This window comes from Patagioenas fasciata, chromosome 10 (assembly GCF_037038585.1).
Source record: "Patagioenas fasciata isolate bPatFas1 chromosome 10, bPatFas1.hap1, whole genome shotgun sequence".
In the NCBI taxonomy this organism is placed as follows: Eukaryota; Metazoa; Chordata; class Aves; order Columbiformes; family Columbidae; genus Patagioenas; species Patagioenas fasciata.
This window is the reverse complement of record NC_092529.1, coordinates 16,337,603-16,353,466: the sequence shown is the minus strand read 5'-3', so window position 1 is coordinate 16,353,466 and position 15,864 is coordinate 16,337,603. Positions and strand designations below refer to the sequence as shown.

At 43.8% G+C, this 15,864-nt stretch overlaps 1 protein-coding gene across 9 annotated transcripts in view; it reads right to left on the bottom strand.

Annotated features, from left to right (window-relative positions):
- The window catches only part of FOXP1 (forkhead box P1), a 383,077-nt gene that overhangs the window by 337,998 nt on the left and 29,215 nt on the right, over positions 1-15,864 (bottom strand). The gene's annotated exons all lie outside the window — the stretch shown is intronic.

Below are 15,864 nucleotides of genomic sequence, written 5' to 3'. Positions count from 1 at the left end.
TGGGGGGAGCATTGCAAGAGTATTTCTACATATCAAACATTATCACACAGCAGACTTTATTTGGCTTTAAATAAAACTGAAACTTACAATATTAAGAAAGGTTTTAAAAGACACACTTATTTCACATTTGCAACATGTTCCTCCAACAGGCAAACTTATGTTCTTTCTAAATACCAAAATGTGTCACCATCCAAATCCATATTCTGCTCAAAAATACAGCTCTGTGCACAAAAATCCAGATACTTTAACCTACTTTACATTATCAAAATATAACAGTCTTTGAATTTCTGAAATATTTACTCTCTGCCTTCACTCACTGCATCCTGATAAAACCTTAACAAAATGTAGAATCTGTTGTTAGCCATAATCTTTCCTCCGAGATAAGAAAAAACACATATAAAAACTATTTGATGTTCAGGGTGAAAAGGCAAAATTTGCAAACATCAGTTAAGAAACACCAATTACTATTTTTTTCCCCAGCTATTAGCAACACAGATTGGATTTAAGCTTAGCTCAGAGAAAGCTGCTCCCTATACAAATGAGACATGCATTTTACTAATAAGGGTATTTTAAAATAAGAAGTATAATTTCTTTACTGGCAAAGCATCCACACTGAGTAAAACCTCATATTCAGAGACAGGAACAGAGGCGTTCCCTGGGATTTTCTGCATCGTAGCCATGAAGCCACATGGGATTTAAAGAGCAGCTCCAGTGCCCAACTTGGAGACAGGCACTGGCTGCCCTATGAGAGGCACCAAGCCTCGGGAGAGCCTCTGCTCCCTGGACCACTATGCAACAGGGACCTGCAGCAATAAACCCCCGCACAGAAAACAAACTTTGCAACAAATGAAAACATCCCGAGGGACTGGGGTAGGAAAATATATGAAAACAAAAGTCACATGTGGTGCTTCTGACTTCTTCATTCCCCAATCCTCTCTCTCCATAGCATCCCCAAGGCGGTGGCTGTTCCCAGCCTTTCCACATCTACCAGCGTTTTGGCAGCGGCAAGAACTGCCATCTCCAAATTAACCTTGTGGAGTTAATTATTTTGGCAGCCACAGCAGCCTTCCCGGGGAACATCTGGAAGCTTCTGTCTTAGCAACAACCACACGAAGTTTCGTAAGACAAAAACCAGGTACTTCTCTGGCCTTGGGGCTTTCTCCCACTCTGCTGAATGCAATGTAGCAGCTGAAAGAAGATCACAAGAGTTCGGAAATCTAAATATAGGGATTATGCGCCCTATTAAAAAACTGTGGTAGACAATAAAAATAGATCCTAAAGAAGTTTTTAAACAGCATTTATGCTGAACATGACTTATTTCTCAGAAACTCTGAAATACTTGCAAAACAAAAGTGACCTGCATCTTGCAACCGTTGTATTTTATTCATGAGGAGCAGAGCACCTGAGAGAAGCAACTGGCAGTGTCAGAAACACACATCTGAGGTTCACTGTACTGCACCGCTTGGTGACAGATATGCAGTCGTAGCCAAGCAGAAAGCTGCATCTACACATGCTGGGGCAAGATTTCTCCAGCTGACCTGCTGCACCAGTGTATTCAACTCCTTAGTAATCTTTATCCGTGATACATTTGTAAAGCAGGAAAGTATCATTAACCCCATCTAGAAGAAGCTGGATTGAGGCTCACTTTGGCTGATTCTTGCTCAAAAGATTTAACGTTCATTTGAGACTTTAGAGGCAAAATAACTTGTTTAAATAATATACTGGGTCTGCAAGAGACAAGGGCTATGGCGTACAGAAGCACTGTCCTCACCCCCAGATGAGTCTTCTTGTTCACATCCCTACTCAAACATAAGAAATATCTTGGCACCTTTGTGCCAACAAGCAGATTTGAAAGCTGGGAGAGCTTCTATGCAAGGAACAAGAAACAGTGTTGGGAGTAGGTGAAGACATCCCATCCCAGCCTGGCCTGAACTCTGATGGAACACCTGGAAAAACTGATTCTTCTTATGCCATCAAAAACTGACCTCACCAGAATGTTCCACAAAACATTTCTTCAGCCGCATTTCACAAGGGAACGAGGCTTACGTGATTACCACATACCCTCTGTGCCCAGCCCCACTTGCATCTTTTGAAGCCCTTACGATTAACAGGAGCAGAGAGCTCCCAAAACCAGGAATTCTCACAGCATTCGGTTTGGGGCTTGCACCACTGTAGGCCTCCAAAACCATTTGATCAGCTGTCTCCAAGAGCCAGCTGGCTCACCGGCACCCTGCCAGCTCCGGGCTGAGCCATGCCAGGAGGGAGCCCAGCATGGCCCGGGGACACAGAGGCAGCTCAGGCGCTTCCATTGACCTCAGCACTGGAGAACCTGGGGAAACCACGTAAGGTGCTGAGGGGAAGGGTGTAGGAGGGAGAGGAACAGAAAATAGATCGGTTCTGATAAACTGAAGCCTTTAATGATCTACCCACGCACTTGAGTTCGATCTGGCATTGACAAATTGAAGCTTTTAATGATGTGCCCACACATTTGAGTTGGACACTCCTCTTCTACAACTTTCACAAAAATAGCCTGCTGGGTTAAAGACAGAAATAACTCTAATAAAGCTGCAACATGAGCAAAACTCTTGACCAGTCTTTGACAAACTAATTCCCCAGCAGATTATTTGATGCGACCTCCAGTAAAGACCTTCTCCTGCACTGCCTTGCTCCCATACAGATTCTCTGAGGCTACAGCTAGCTAAGGGGCCATGAGATGCAGCAGCTTTAACGTAAGTGAAGTACAAAGTCAGTCAAACCTTGAAACTGAGATCTGGGCTTCATTAATCCCAGAAATCACAACATTTCTATTATCACTGTATTAATCAGAATAGGAAACCTATTAATCTGCCCCCAGCAAAAATTAATCTTCATAATATTGAAGAGATTTGAAAGACAAGTTTTAATATTTCACTGTTTAAATCTCAGAGGCAGAGGTGCACAGCTCAGGTGGTCTGGCGGACCACTACGGACTTCATCTCATCAGCATGAGGCCAGCCCTACCACCCTCACCATTCCATGATGCTTCCAGTCCTCTTTGCTCATCTCTACCCCAGGTTCTTGCTGCTCCCAGGGCTTTCGAAGCAACTGAGAGCACCGCTTCATACATCAAACCGCAAAACTGGCAGCAACACTTGATGCAATTCAAAAAATGTCAAGAGTTTAGGGCAACAAAGCTGGTGAAAGGGCTGGAAGGAATGTCCTGTGACAAGTAGTTGAGGACTTCAAGTTTACCTAGTCTGGAGAAAAGGAGGCTGAAGGGCGACCTCATGGCTTTCCACAGCTTCCCGAGGAGCGGATGTGGAGAGGGAGGTGCTGAGCTCTTCTCCCTGGGGTTCAGTGACAGGACACGTGGAAATGGTTCAAAGCTGCTCTAGGGGAGGTTCAGACTGGACTTTGGGAAGCATGTCTTTACTGAGAGGGTGGTCAAACGCTGGAACAGGCTTCCTAGAAAGGTGATCGATGCCTCCAGCCTGTCAGTGCTTAAGAGGCATCTGGACAATGCCCTTAATAACATGCTTTAACTTTAGGTCAACCCTGAAGTGGTCAGGCAGTTGGACTACATGATTATTGCAGGTCCCATCCAACTGAAATATTCTATTCTATTCCACGCTGTGACACAAGGAACCACACAGTGTATCACACCCAGCAGCACCAGGGTGGCACAGGTTGGACATGTCACCCTGTGCAAAGTGCTGTCTGGGTACGAGTGAGCCTTCTGCAAATGGCCAGGACAACACTGGCAGCAGATACACAACCATGTGTTCAGGTGTGATGGAGAAAAAGGTAGGTAGCTGCAAAACAAGAAACTATCTGAAATTGCCACGCTCTGCTGGAGTGAGTCAGGGATTGCTACGTGGATTTGATAGGGGGTCCCTGTGCCCAACCCTTTCTGGTGCAGCAAAGCCCCCTGCAAAACAGCTCACTGCTACCAGGAGATGCACATTGTAACAGAGCACAGTTTTAAGGAGAAAATGGGTAGCAAAGGAAAAGTCCTTACGAAATGAAAGCAAGGAGTGAGACAACATGGAAAGGGGCTGAGGAAATGTGACTGAAAGAGGAAAATGACCCAAAGCATCTCCAGAGGTGACACAGGTGAGCACACGGCTGCAGTTCTGCTACCCTTCTGTCACCATCCTGCAGTGGCAATTGCTGATGGACACATTACTTTTTTACTTGGTTGGATTTTCATTAAAGCAGCTTTCACCAACATATATATACATACATATATAGATACACATACACCTTGGGACTATATTTGGTACAGTACATTTCAAAGCCTGATCAAAGGCAGAACTTCAGTCATCTTACACACCACTCACATTAGGCTGTTTACCAACTGCAGTCAAACTACAGAATACCGTTTTAACTAATGATTCCTCAAAGCCATGTTGCACAAAAGAAAACAGGTTCAACTTGTACATCAGTGCCTAAGAGACCGCTCCAAAACAGACAACTGTATGAAAAGTTGTGCCCATGTATACATATATACAAAACTGTTTTTAAGTGACTGTTTTAAGTTAGAATAAATCTGTGTTCCAATTAAGCTTTGAAAGCATGGCTGATACCGTTCGCTATTTTAAACAAGCAGCATATTAAATGCAAAAATTCAAATATTTTAGGGAAAATACTTGGAGAGTTGAGACATTAATTTTGCCATATACAATCTGTTTCACAGGGATTTTAAAAGCGTTATTGCCACCCTGGGTACATTGGAATAAAGATTAAACCACCATCCTTTCCTATTTACATATTAAAAGATACGTGCTTTCTCGATACAGACAACCCAGCTTGCTGATACATGACTCTGTTAAAAACAATACAACCTGTCTAGAAAATGCAAAGCCACCAACTAGATGCATCCTTCCAAGAATTTCTGCACTCTAACAGGTTGCAAGTGGAAATAAAATGTACTGGTGTCTTGTTTATCCTCCCTTCAGCGAGTGTCCGGGGGGAGCGGGGCCAGAGCAGCTGCAGCTCCCCAGGGCCCTGCCTAAGGATGGAGCTGTGTACCAACCACCACCAGCAAACTAAGATCCGCCTGGAAAGCCTTGGGACATGAGGTAAAAACAACAACAACAAAACAAAACAACAACAACAACAAAAAACAAACAAACAACCACTACCATCTCTAGTCTTATTTCTACCTCATACACCTGTATATGACTGCAGCTTGAAATGCTCAGCAATTTCCTAAAATCTTTCAATATAGATGTAATTTTTAAAAAATAAGCTTCCGTCCCACCCCCCCCTTTTTTTTTTCCTTTAAATAAATTGCCATTAGAAACACATGCTCAAAGCATCATTAAAAAGACCACAAAGGCTTCTTACAGGGGGAACTTCACTGCATCAAGAGGTAACATTTGTTCTCCCCTTTCAGCTGGGATCCACCTCAACTTTTTGATGTTGGTTGGAGCTTTTATTTGCAAATAGAGCAGAGCTGCTTGGGACGGCGGGCTCCTCCGGAGCATGCCATGTGGCCTGCACAGATGTCCCTTTTATTCCCATGTCCCATAAGGTTCCATGGCTTGCTAGTGTTAAACAGATTACGCCCGTAGAACACTTGATTTTGCATGTCCCCTTTTTTTCCAACAGTTGTCTAATTTACTTGTTTTGTCCTCCCTTCCCCCCACAATTGCTACAGAAAACACAGAAAAACGAGGCAGAGGCAAGGAAGTTTCTCCTCCAAAACCAGAATTCGCGGAAACACTCAGCATCTGCGAACAAAGCAGAAATGGAAAGAACAAAACTCGTGTTTGGATGGTAAAGCTCATTAGGCCCAGTTTCTTCTAAAAAACTCTATCATACCTCAGTAACACCAGCCGCTACAAGTATCATAATCTCACGCTTATTTAGACGTCCAAATGAGAACTGAACTTTTTCCAAAATAAAATAATAATAATAATTAAAAAAAAAAAAAAAAAGAACCAAAAACCTAACACCAATTATGCCTGCTAAGCGTCCGAAAATCCTTGAAAATCTGGCCTTCAACTCAGTCACAAAGAAGGGGCTTAATTTCCCGGCTGTCAGGCATCCCAATCAACAATTGAAGTCAATGGGATCTACACAGTACCTTATTAAAAAAAAAAAAAAAAAAAAGCCTAAGAGGCCCATTAAGCAACTTCAGCTACAGAGAGACAACCTCCCTGCAGAAGACAGCAGCTATACATAGCTTTGTGCATCAGCCACTTCGCTCTCATGCTTAATTTGATTAAGCATTTTGGTATTATCCCCAATTAGAAAAGTGTCTAACAGGAAAAATAATTAAAAAAAAAAAGGTTAAGACTAAGATGCAGCAGAAAACAGCAGCTACTGAACATGCAACTACTTGGGACTTCTGGCATTTGCCAAGGATGCAAAATTAAAGCTAAAAATTGTGGGCAAATACAAAGGCATCGGTGTTTCATCCAGACTGCGGATTTGAATTTTTTTTTTCTTTTTAATAAACTGAAACTGAATTCCAGATGTTGAAAGCTGGGAAGTAAAAACTGCTTTAGCTGTAAAAACATAGAAAGGTGAGACAAAAAAATTCTGCTGAAATATGATTCTTGGGGATGAAAGTGAAGCCCACGCACCCCCTCCCCAGGAACAGGGTGGGACAGGGTTTTTTCCTCTCCGTGTGCCAAACCAGGTAGCAGCACAGGGGTTTGCCCGGAGCTTCTTTTGAATAAGAGACAGACCAGAGAAGAAATCCCTAGGAACTCCCTTGGCAGGGAGGGGAACACAGGTCCCCTGCATTTCTGACACTGTGATAGTTGTGAGCAGAGCCCCCCGGACATCCCTGTCCTGCAGCCCCCACATGCTACATGGCAACTTGCCCCGTGCGATGACACCAGAGCAGGGGGGACTCACGGATGCAATAGACGTAACTAAAAGATCCCCAAAAGATGCACAAATCCATCATTTTCTTTCACCAGAGTCCACATTGTCCCTGACACAGCAAATCCACGTGTGAGGCTCCAGGATGTACTTCAGCACCCAAATGCAAACCAAAATTGGACCCGCATGACTGGTTCTTGGTTTAGTATACAGACTCAATCACCACCAACACTCAAGGCTTTTAAAAGCAAAATTCAGGGCAGCATTTTGAGATCACTGTTGTCACCCCTGTTTATTTCCCTCGCAGCATCCACAATGCTCTGCTGATGAGCATACGAAATCACAGAGTACCCTGCAGCATCCCACCAACTCCACCCCAGGAAGACACTCTGTTTCACCCTAAAATTTGAGGACAGCAGCAAATGTTTGGATTTTGATAAGAAGAAGAAATATTCATCAGCATACTTCACTAGTGATGCAGTCAAAACTTGCAATCTTAGTCACAGAAATATGACTGGACTTGTCTGCTACCACAAAACAAAGTACCGTCTAGTGGTTAAAATCGGAGGACATGATTCAGGAATGCAAGCCTTTTCAAAGAAGAACTAAAACACATGATTAAGTGCTGTTGAAGTCAATAGGCTGATTCAGAAACCAACTTTTGGAGCAATGGATAATACTCCCCACATTGCCATATGGCTCTCAGTCAAACTTCCTAGAAGCATTTGCTAATACTGGGTTCCACACAGCTTTTGGGAGGCCTGCTTTTCTTTTGCCCTTTTTTTTTCCCTTTTCTTTTTTTAAACCTACGTCTGGGATGATCTTCACCCACTCTGAAGATCCTCTGGGCTCTCACTGACTGAGAATACCCAACTGTGATTACTGCAGAGCGTTGCAGACCCATGCAATAATCAAGTCTCAAATAAAAGTTTATCTATAAACAATAAATACATGCAAATAGATATAATATATAAAATAATGCAGATATATAAATAATAAACACATTTATTATAAATCAAACACACTTTTTGTGGTGTTTAGTAAAAGGTACACAAGCCTGCTAGAGCAAGAAAACCCAGCGTGAGCATCTTGGCCAGCCAAAGGATCTTTGCAAACAATCCCAATCCACCTGAAAACTTCTGAACCTGCTGCCTTTACAACTTGGAAATATTTCACTTCTGCCAGCTCCTCATTCACTGCTACAGTAAAATCTTCCGTGGCAGGTTTGCTATTTCTTATCCTTCTAATCTATACTGTGCACAGACAGCAGCCACTTGTCACAGCCTCCTGTGAAATGGTGACAGCAGCAGGGCCACCGAGGCCGACCCCCCAGGCGGGCAGCCCTGACACCCCACACCGAGCAAACTGCACCCCTGAGGTTCTCCTTATCTCCCAGGAACGCCAACGAACAGCACCTCCTGCTCCCCAGCCACCTTCAACCCTGCCAACGCAAACAAGCGGCAAACCAAACCCTTTAGCAAGACAAATGGCCACCTCGCAGCATGCAAGCGAACATTTGTAGTAACTCTTTACAACTTTTGTTTGTATTTATATCAAGAGGAAGGAAAGGAGGAGACCACTGGCAGAGGCACACAGATTTTTCATGCCCTCCCCAAGCCACGCAACTGAAATAATGCACTGATTTTGCACATTTCCCAAATCTTTGCAAAGGCTGAAAAGTTATTCTTTAGATCCAGTCACAGAAAAGAAGAAATAAAACAAAAGCTCAATGAATTCTTGTTGGTTTTTTGAAACACTTCATAGTACAGATAAGGCACAATATAGTTTTTAAGCAGTTTGAAAACACCCTGTTACTTCCTACAATTAAATAAACATAATCACAGCCTCAGTCAGCCCTCTCAGCCATCTTGTCTTTAAGGCAATGGGGAAAGAAAAGGAGCTACAAACTACAGTACTTTTTGTGGCTATTAAAGTGTTTCTCCTTATTCAATATCTAAATTAAATCAAATGGAGTATACTAAGTAAGCCCATAAGACACAGCACATGATGCAAGAGTCTTAAAATCCTTATCTACTGAGCACTCCAGCTTAAAGGCTGATGTTTTATGTTCCCCTGCAGTGCACGGGGATCCTGCTGGCTTGGCCAGACTAGGAAAATAAGCTCTGAATGACCAAATGCAACTGCAACTTGAAAAGTAGGAACCAAACCAGACACAACAAACCACAGAGCAGCCGCCCCGGCCGGGCCCACGCTCGCCCAGCGCTGCCGTTCCCTGGCCGGCACGTTCCCCGCGCAGCAGTGGGTTTTGCAGAGCTGTTGATAAGATGCTCACGAGCACAAGCCTACGAGTTGGGTCGTTAATCACAAGATACTCAGCCCGAGATGCAGAGGGCGAGGGAAGGCAGAAAGCCGGCGCGTGCTGACGGAGCAACAGATGTACGGAGTTGTGTAAATTTGCTGAATTCCAAAGTTATGAATTCCTCGAGTTTAAGTGATTCTCGAAATGCCACTGAGCCAAGATCCACAGTCCTGTCTGGATGCTCTCCCCAAGGGTCCCAGTGCTGGGGCAAGAGGAGCAGGAAAGGCGTTTTGGGTCATTTTGTGCCCGTGCTCGCCCCGGGCATCCCTGCGGATGGCTGACGGGACAGTCATTCCCTGCATCGACCACATATGACCAGAAACGGGTGCTTCTCCACGCTTGTGCACCCATCTCTGCAAACCAGGGCAAGCGAGAGACACTGAGCACCAAGTACTGCAGAGCCTATAAATACCAGCTTCCTGTAACGTGCAAATAAAACCTTAGTTCAAGACAAAATCCAGCATCTATCCTCAAGGTCTGGACACATTTCTCTCCTGAAGATCCCATAATTAAAGCATAATTATGTATGAAACATCATTTTACATGTCCTATTAAAGGGACATTTACTGCAAAGAGGAGTTAAGCAGCTCAGTATCAAAATGTGAGTAAAACTATTGCTGATAACAATGACATAAGTTAATATTGATAGTTAATTAAGTCTGGTGGCATTCTCAGACTTTTATTGGAAGCTTCTTCACGAAATGTGTGTTGCTAAGTAGTATCATTTACTTATATACTTAGCTCTAGCAGATCAATCAATTTCGTTTTTATTGTTCAACTACATTTAGCATACCTCCTCATAGGAGCAAACCACACATCGTACCTTATTTCCCCTGAAGAAAAGCTCTGTAATTATCACCACATCTGCTAAGTATATCTGGAGATCATATTTCAGAACCTTTCCTTTGTTTTTCTTCTTTTACTATTTTTTTTTTTCCTTGTTACCTTTCACTTCAAGTGTCAGAAAACATTTCCGAAAATAATAATTAAAAAATACCTCTCTGGGCAGGGAAATACAAAAATCACATTTCCTCTGGACCAGACTTTACAGCTTGAAAAGAAAAAAGGAAAGAGACAGCCACGTCATGTTGCGGAGCAGCCACGGGGCTGGAGCTGTGCTGACAGCACTGGGACATCCCCAAAACCACCCAGCATTCAAATAATGCAAAGTATAGTACTGGTACAGATCATCACAGCCTTGCGGACATAACACTACTATTTGTGATCATGGTTGATTTTTAATTCTCTAAAATCAAGAGGAACTGGGTGCATCGCTCTCCAGGAGCATTTGGAAAAGCTGAATTACCATTGCTGAAGGCAAGAGGGAAGCCTGGCTTTAGCCAGCATCCTTTGGCACAACGGGATTGCCAAACATCAGCAGAGGAAGGATCAAACCACATTCTGAGAATCTCCTCAGAAATGTATCAACAAATGTTATTAATATTCAAATAACAGTGACTGCTTCACAGTAATGAGGGGTAAAGAGGATGGGGTGAGGGGGGAGGAATTAAAAAAGACACCAGCCCACAGTAGTAACTACAAAGAAATCATTTCAGGGCCCAAACCAAAATTATTTTTTTCATTAAAACAATTTTATAACACAATGCTACTGCAAGCCCACCCAAAGCAGCAAGAAGCCATTTTTATCAATTTAATCAAACACAAAGCTGATATGCTAACTTAAAGGATCAAGACAAAATAAGGTATGTGAGCCGGCCATCTGAATGCCAAATTTTACCCATATGAATTCAGTTATAAATGCTTGGAAAATGTGATTCTTTAACTTAGAAATAGCAGCTGTAGCATTCAAAGGTACTCCAGTAATTACTGGAATGCTTGCTGAAAAACTAGATAGAAGCTAACATCTTACTTACATTAAATACACATTCACCGCAAATTAAAAGAGCCACAGGAAAAAAAAAAAAAAAAAAAAAAATCAGTCAAGCAGATGTTCAAAAAAGAACGAAAAAAACTGACAAGTGATGGCCAGATGCTCATTGGCGGTACTCGGTGGGGTGCACCAAAGGTGCCCCACACCACCAGTCTCCCCAAGTCACGGATGCTCAACAGCTGAAGGGAGTCAGATTGTCACCTATACATCTGTAAGTGGTAATTTCATTCCAGATCCTGCAATAACACTCTGCCTTAAAATCACAGAAACGCTGCCTAGTCATCTGAGACAACAGTAAAACAGGCAGCAACGCCAGGTATAGCGGTCTACAACTGCCTGAGGGACTCGTGGGTTTAGCAACTGGGCTGGCATAAGGATTATATTATCGAGTGCCCTACGCTGCGTTATTAAGTGCCAGTGAAACGTCTATTGAACTTGGTGCCTGGGAAATACTGTAAGAAACTCTAACCACCAACAGCCAAACTACAAATGGAGCTATTTGACCAATCCAGACTTATTATCAGCTACTGCTTCCTGAAAATAAACCGTTTTGGAAATAAGAAACTGGTGGTGTTTGCAGAAACAGATAGGGGAACGTCTTTGCGGTGAACACAAAGCCCCAGAACACGCTGGTAGGAACGGGAAAGGCTGCACCCAGGCTTTGGAAAGAGGTACCCGCAGAGAAGTTATCTGCAAAATGTGCATCACACTCTCCTGGCTCTCTTCACACCTCCCCCTTCGCATCCCCACTCCCATGCACCTTCGCGTCTATTCCCACACTTCTCTCGCTACCCACATCCTGAACATATTTATGTTGTAAATATCCATTTGGAAACATTCAGTATGCTTGTGGCACAGAGAAGGATGCTGCCTTGTTCTTCAGAAGACAGCTGTCTCACCATGACCCCTCTTCTTTCCCTTTTCCAACTGCATAGTAGGGGAAAAAATTACTTGTTCCTCACCCTTGTCTTTGATCCACTCAGGAACCAGATTATTGTCTAATAAAACTTCACTGCAAAGCTATTAAAAATTAAAAGGATATTACACTTCCTACATAATGATTTGTCACAAGCCAGGCCTAAATCAGGATTGATGAGGTTCATGGTACCTTCCATTTGCCTTTTTTTTTTTTAATTTGGCAGAATTTTGGCAGATATTTTTGCAGCCCTTCTCACTCCTGACTGACACAACATTTCTCCTTCAGTCCTCCAGACCTTACTTCTTCATCGAGATAAAGTAAGAGGTGAAAGGCAGCTGAGCAAGCAGAAATGTTCCCACTGCCCCTCCGGGAACATGCAGAAGAGTCCAAAAGTTGGTATGATTCAGAACTAGTGGTAGAAAAAGGACAAACCAGATTACAACAACACAGAGGACTCCATCCAAAACCTGCATCCAAAGAGACTCCTGCTAACATATGGTGGAAATGTGACTTTCTGCAAATATCCTCCGCAGAAGCCAATTCCTCTCCTCCACCCAAGCCACATCCAATAGCTCTAGTAGAACGAGCTGTTACTTACACGTATTCATCAGGATAGGCATCAGCCGTGATACAAATTTTAATCCATCTAGCTAATGAGGAATCTGCCATCTAGTTAACGTGCTCAGACCCTCCAGAGAAATTAAAATCTCCACCTATTTAGGCCCCTCGCTCACCGACAAGCAGCCCATCCCGCAGTGCGGTGGCTGCTTTTCCAAAGTCATTGTGTCCCGCTCTCCCTCTGCTGGGCCAGCCCCACTTCGCTCCACCAATACAAAGAGAAGCACCCGAAGCAGAACCGCACTGGAAAAACAGAACTTGGAAAGAATGCGTTAGCAACTTCAATCCAAATATAAAATGCATTTAAAGGTCATAATTTGCATAACTACATCTCATTTTTTTGTTGTGTGGGGTTTTTTTTCATGATGGTTTTTTTTCTTTTTAAAATTGCTCTATCCTGGAAGGTGCCGGGTGCTCTGAGAATTACTGAGTGCCTCTGCTTCTTGTTTAAAGTTTTAACAAATCTTAAGGCTGTTCACTACTTGGCAGAAGCAGCTCTGCAAGGTGTCCCAGGACCATGCTAATAGGTACAGAGTGTTTCTGAAAAAACAAACAAAACAAAGCAAAACACCCTTTAAAAAAAAAAAAAAAAACACAACTGGAGCAGGCATACAGCCCCAACAGTGCACAGCACCATTCTCACACGCTGACACGACTGGGCTGACATACCACAGAATCACAGAATGTCAGGGTTTGGAAGGGACCTCAAAAGCTCATCCAGTCCAATCCCCCTGCTGGAGCAGGAACACCCAGATGAGGCTACACAGGAAGGTGTCCAGGCGGGTTTGAATGGCTGCAGAGGAGACATGGGAGTTTCACTTTCTTATGATGTGCTCTTGGTGGTGGGTTCAAAAAAGCAGCAAGATTCAACCAGTCATAACAGGAAGAGCTCAAAAACCCATAGGTGCAAATCGCCCCAACAACAGCCTTTTTATTTTTTTTTTTTTTATCCTTTTGTTCACTTGGATCAACATCTGCCACAATCTGCATCCAAAAAGGATGCTACGCTGATCTCCTAAAAGTTCATCACTAAACTCATGCTCAGTCCTATTAAAAGTGTCATATTCTCCTTTGAAGGATTGTACCTGCAAGAGTAGGAGGTACGAGGAATGACCTCTTCAACCAGAGTGAAAACCAGGAGATGCTGGAACATTCAGTTCTCACTTCCTGCACAAATTATAACGGCCAATCTGTGCTGCTGCTTAGTCTCCTGGGGAAAATATGAAATGGCTAAATTGATATCAAGGCAAAAGAAGGGCTCGCAACAACGTCCAAGGCTGCTGCAGAAGTGGTATTCTGCCTTCTCCTGAGCTGCAGAAGGAGACTCTGGAGATGGTTGAAAACTGTGGCTACAAGCCTGCAGTTCCCCCAGCTTGTATAAACACGTTTGCAAAGATCACTGAGCTCGGCATCGGGTTCAGGGGCTGAACGCGGCCCTACACCATTAGCACCTGACTGATGATTGACACAAACCACACACCACCTACAAAGCCACTGCACAGACCCAAGCGTGTGGGAAACACAGGCTTTCCAAAAACCCTTTGCAACATCTTAGATGCTTCCCCACATTTCGGTTTAAAGAAAAAAAAATAGATCAAGGTTGCAGTACCCGTGTTAAACAGGATCTTTCATTTCCGTGGCATCCGCTCACATTCCTTTCGAAAGCTAAGAAATATTCTGTTTATTCTGGACTTGGCACAAGATCTTTCCAGCAAAAGCAAGCGCCTGTGTGCTCTACTGCGGCCACTGCCAATACAGGAGGGACCCAGAGCACCTGGCCTTGGTAAAAAGCAACGCGTATCACGATAGATATGCTGCGTACCCAGTCTTTCAAGCTGCACTTTTATTGGAAAGCGAGTAAAGAGCGCGCCATTTTCTTGTGAAAATTCTATCTCAACGAACACAGTGAAAAACCTCAAAATCAAGTTCACTAAGCCGTCTGGATCTCCCACAGCAACATTAGTCATGTGGTCTTTATGAGAAATGCCCCAGTCGTGACTAATTGTTAAGAGAGAATGATGAAACACTTGTTTCACTACCATCACCCCTAAAACATGCACTGGGTAAGAAATTTTGCGATCGTGGTGCCCTCCCCCAGTCTGACCACTCCTCTCGCTCTGCGGCACAAGGCGGCTAAAGCTGTTCCATCCTACCTGGGCTCTCTGCAGAGCCCCAGAAGATGAGGTTGATCCATCCAACAACCTCGAGCAACACGAGGTGAAAATCCGCTCACCACCCACCTCCCAAACTTACATTTTGCAGAGGTGATGAGGGCATTTGAGGAGACGCTCCCTCCTAAGCCGCGCTGAGGGGCAGAGGCAGAGGTGGGTGGCCCAGAGAAAAGACAGCCACAATGTCCAGGGCTGGTTTAGGTCAGGATGCCTCAGGATTGCAGTCTGAGGGGGAAATGAGACCACACGCCTGCACCAGGGCCTACAACAAGAACATGTCGTCAGCCCACAGAGGACAGCAGGGCTGTGCTGGGTGACAAAATGCCGACGTTGCCAAAGGAAGACATCTCCGTAAATCCAGCCGTGCCCAAATCCTTACACCGAAGAAGGCCTCAGAGATAATTTGGCTTGAGAGGCCACAGTTTTCATGTGATTTTAAAGGATGAAAATTCAAATCAATAAGGGGCTCTTGAGGGCCTCTGTGGCCAACCCACATGTGGCTTCACGATGTCCCGCACCGACCACGACAGCATCTCAGAGAATGGACATTTCAACCTCCTCGAGGATGTTCTGGCAACAGGAGATCCACACACTGCCTCACGTATAGTAAGGAAAATCCACAGGTTCCCTTCATCGCAAGGCACACGTTGCTTTGCTTTTTTATTTGTTTGTTTTTAAATATTCTGGCAGTATAGAGAAAGTCACTGTTTTGTTTTTCTCCCCCACATATGCTATATAGTTTTCTCTCTAGCACCCGTTTCTTGCTTACTCAGTTGACTATAGTCTGTTTCTCTCACAGGAACGCTAGCTGTGTTTGTCCCCAAACTGTATCCTGATCCAACTGCTTTGTGTCATCCCACCAGCCCCGCTCAGGGAGTGATGATCAAAATATTTGCCCTAAGATGTGATGCTGTGAGATAGACCCATAAGTTATTTTAGAGCAAAGCTGACCTACAAGGCTGAAGAGAGCACAGAATTGTTTTGGCTAGTGAACCTGGTAAACACAGCGTGAAAAGAGGGAGTACTGCTACAAATAATACCAAAGCTTTGTTTGTACAACAATGCTATTTTACCAGATACACTGCTAAGAAAATACCACATTTCATCTACACAACATGGCGAATCCTCC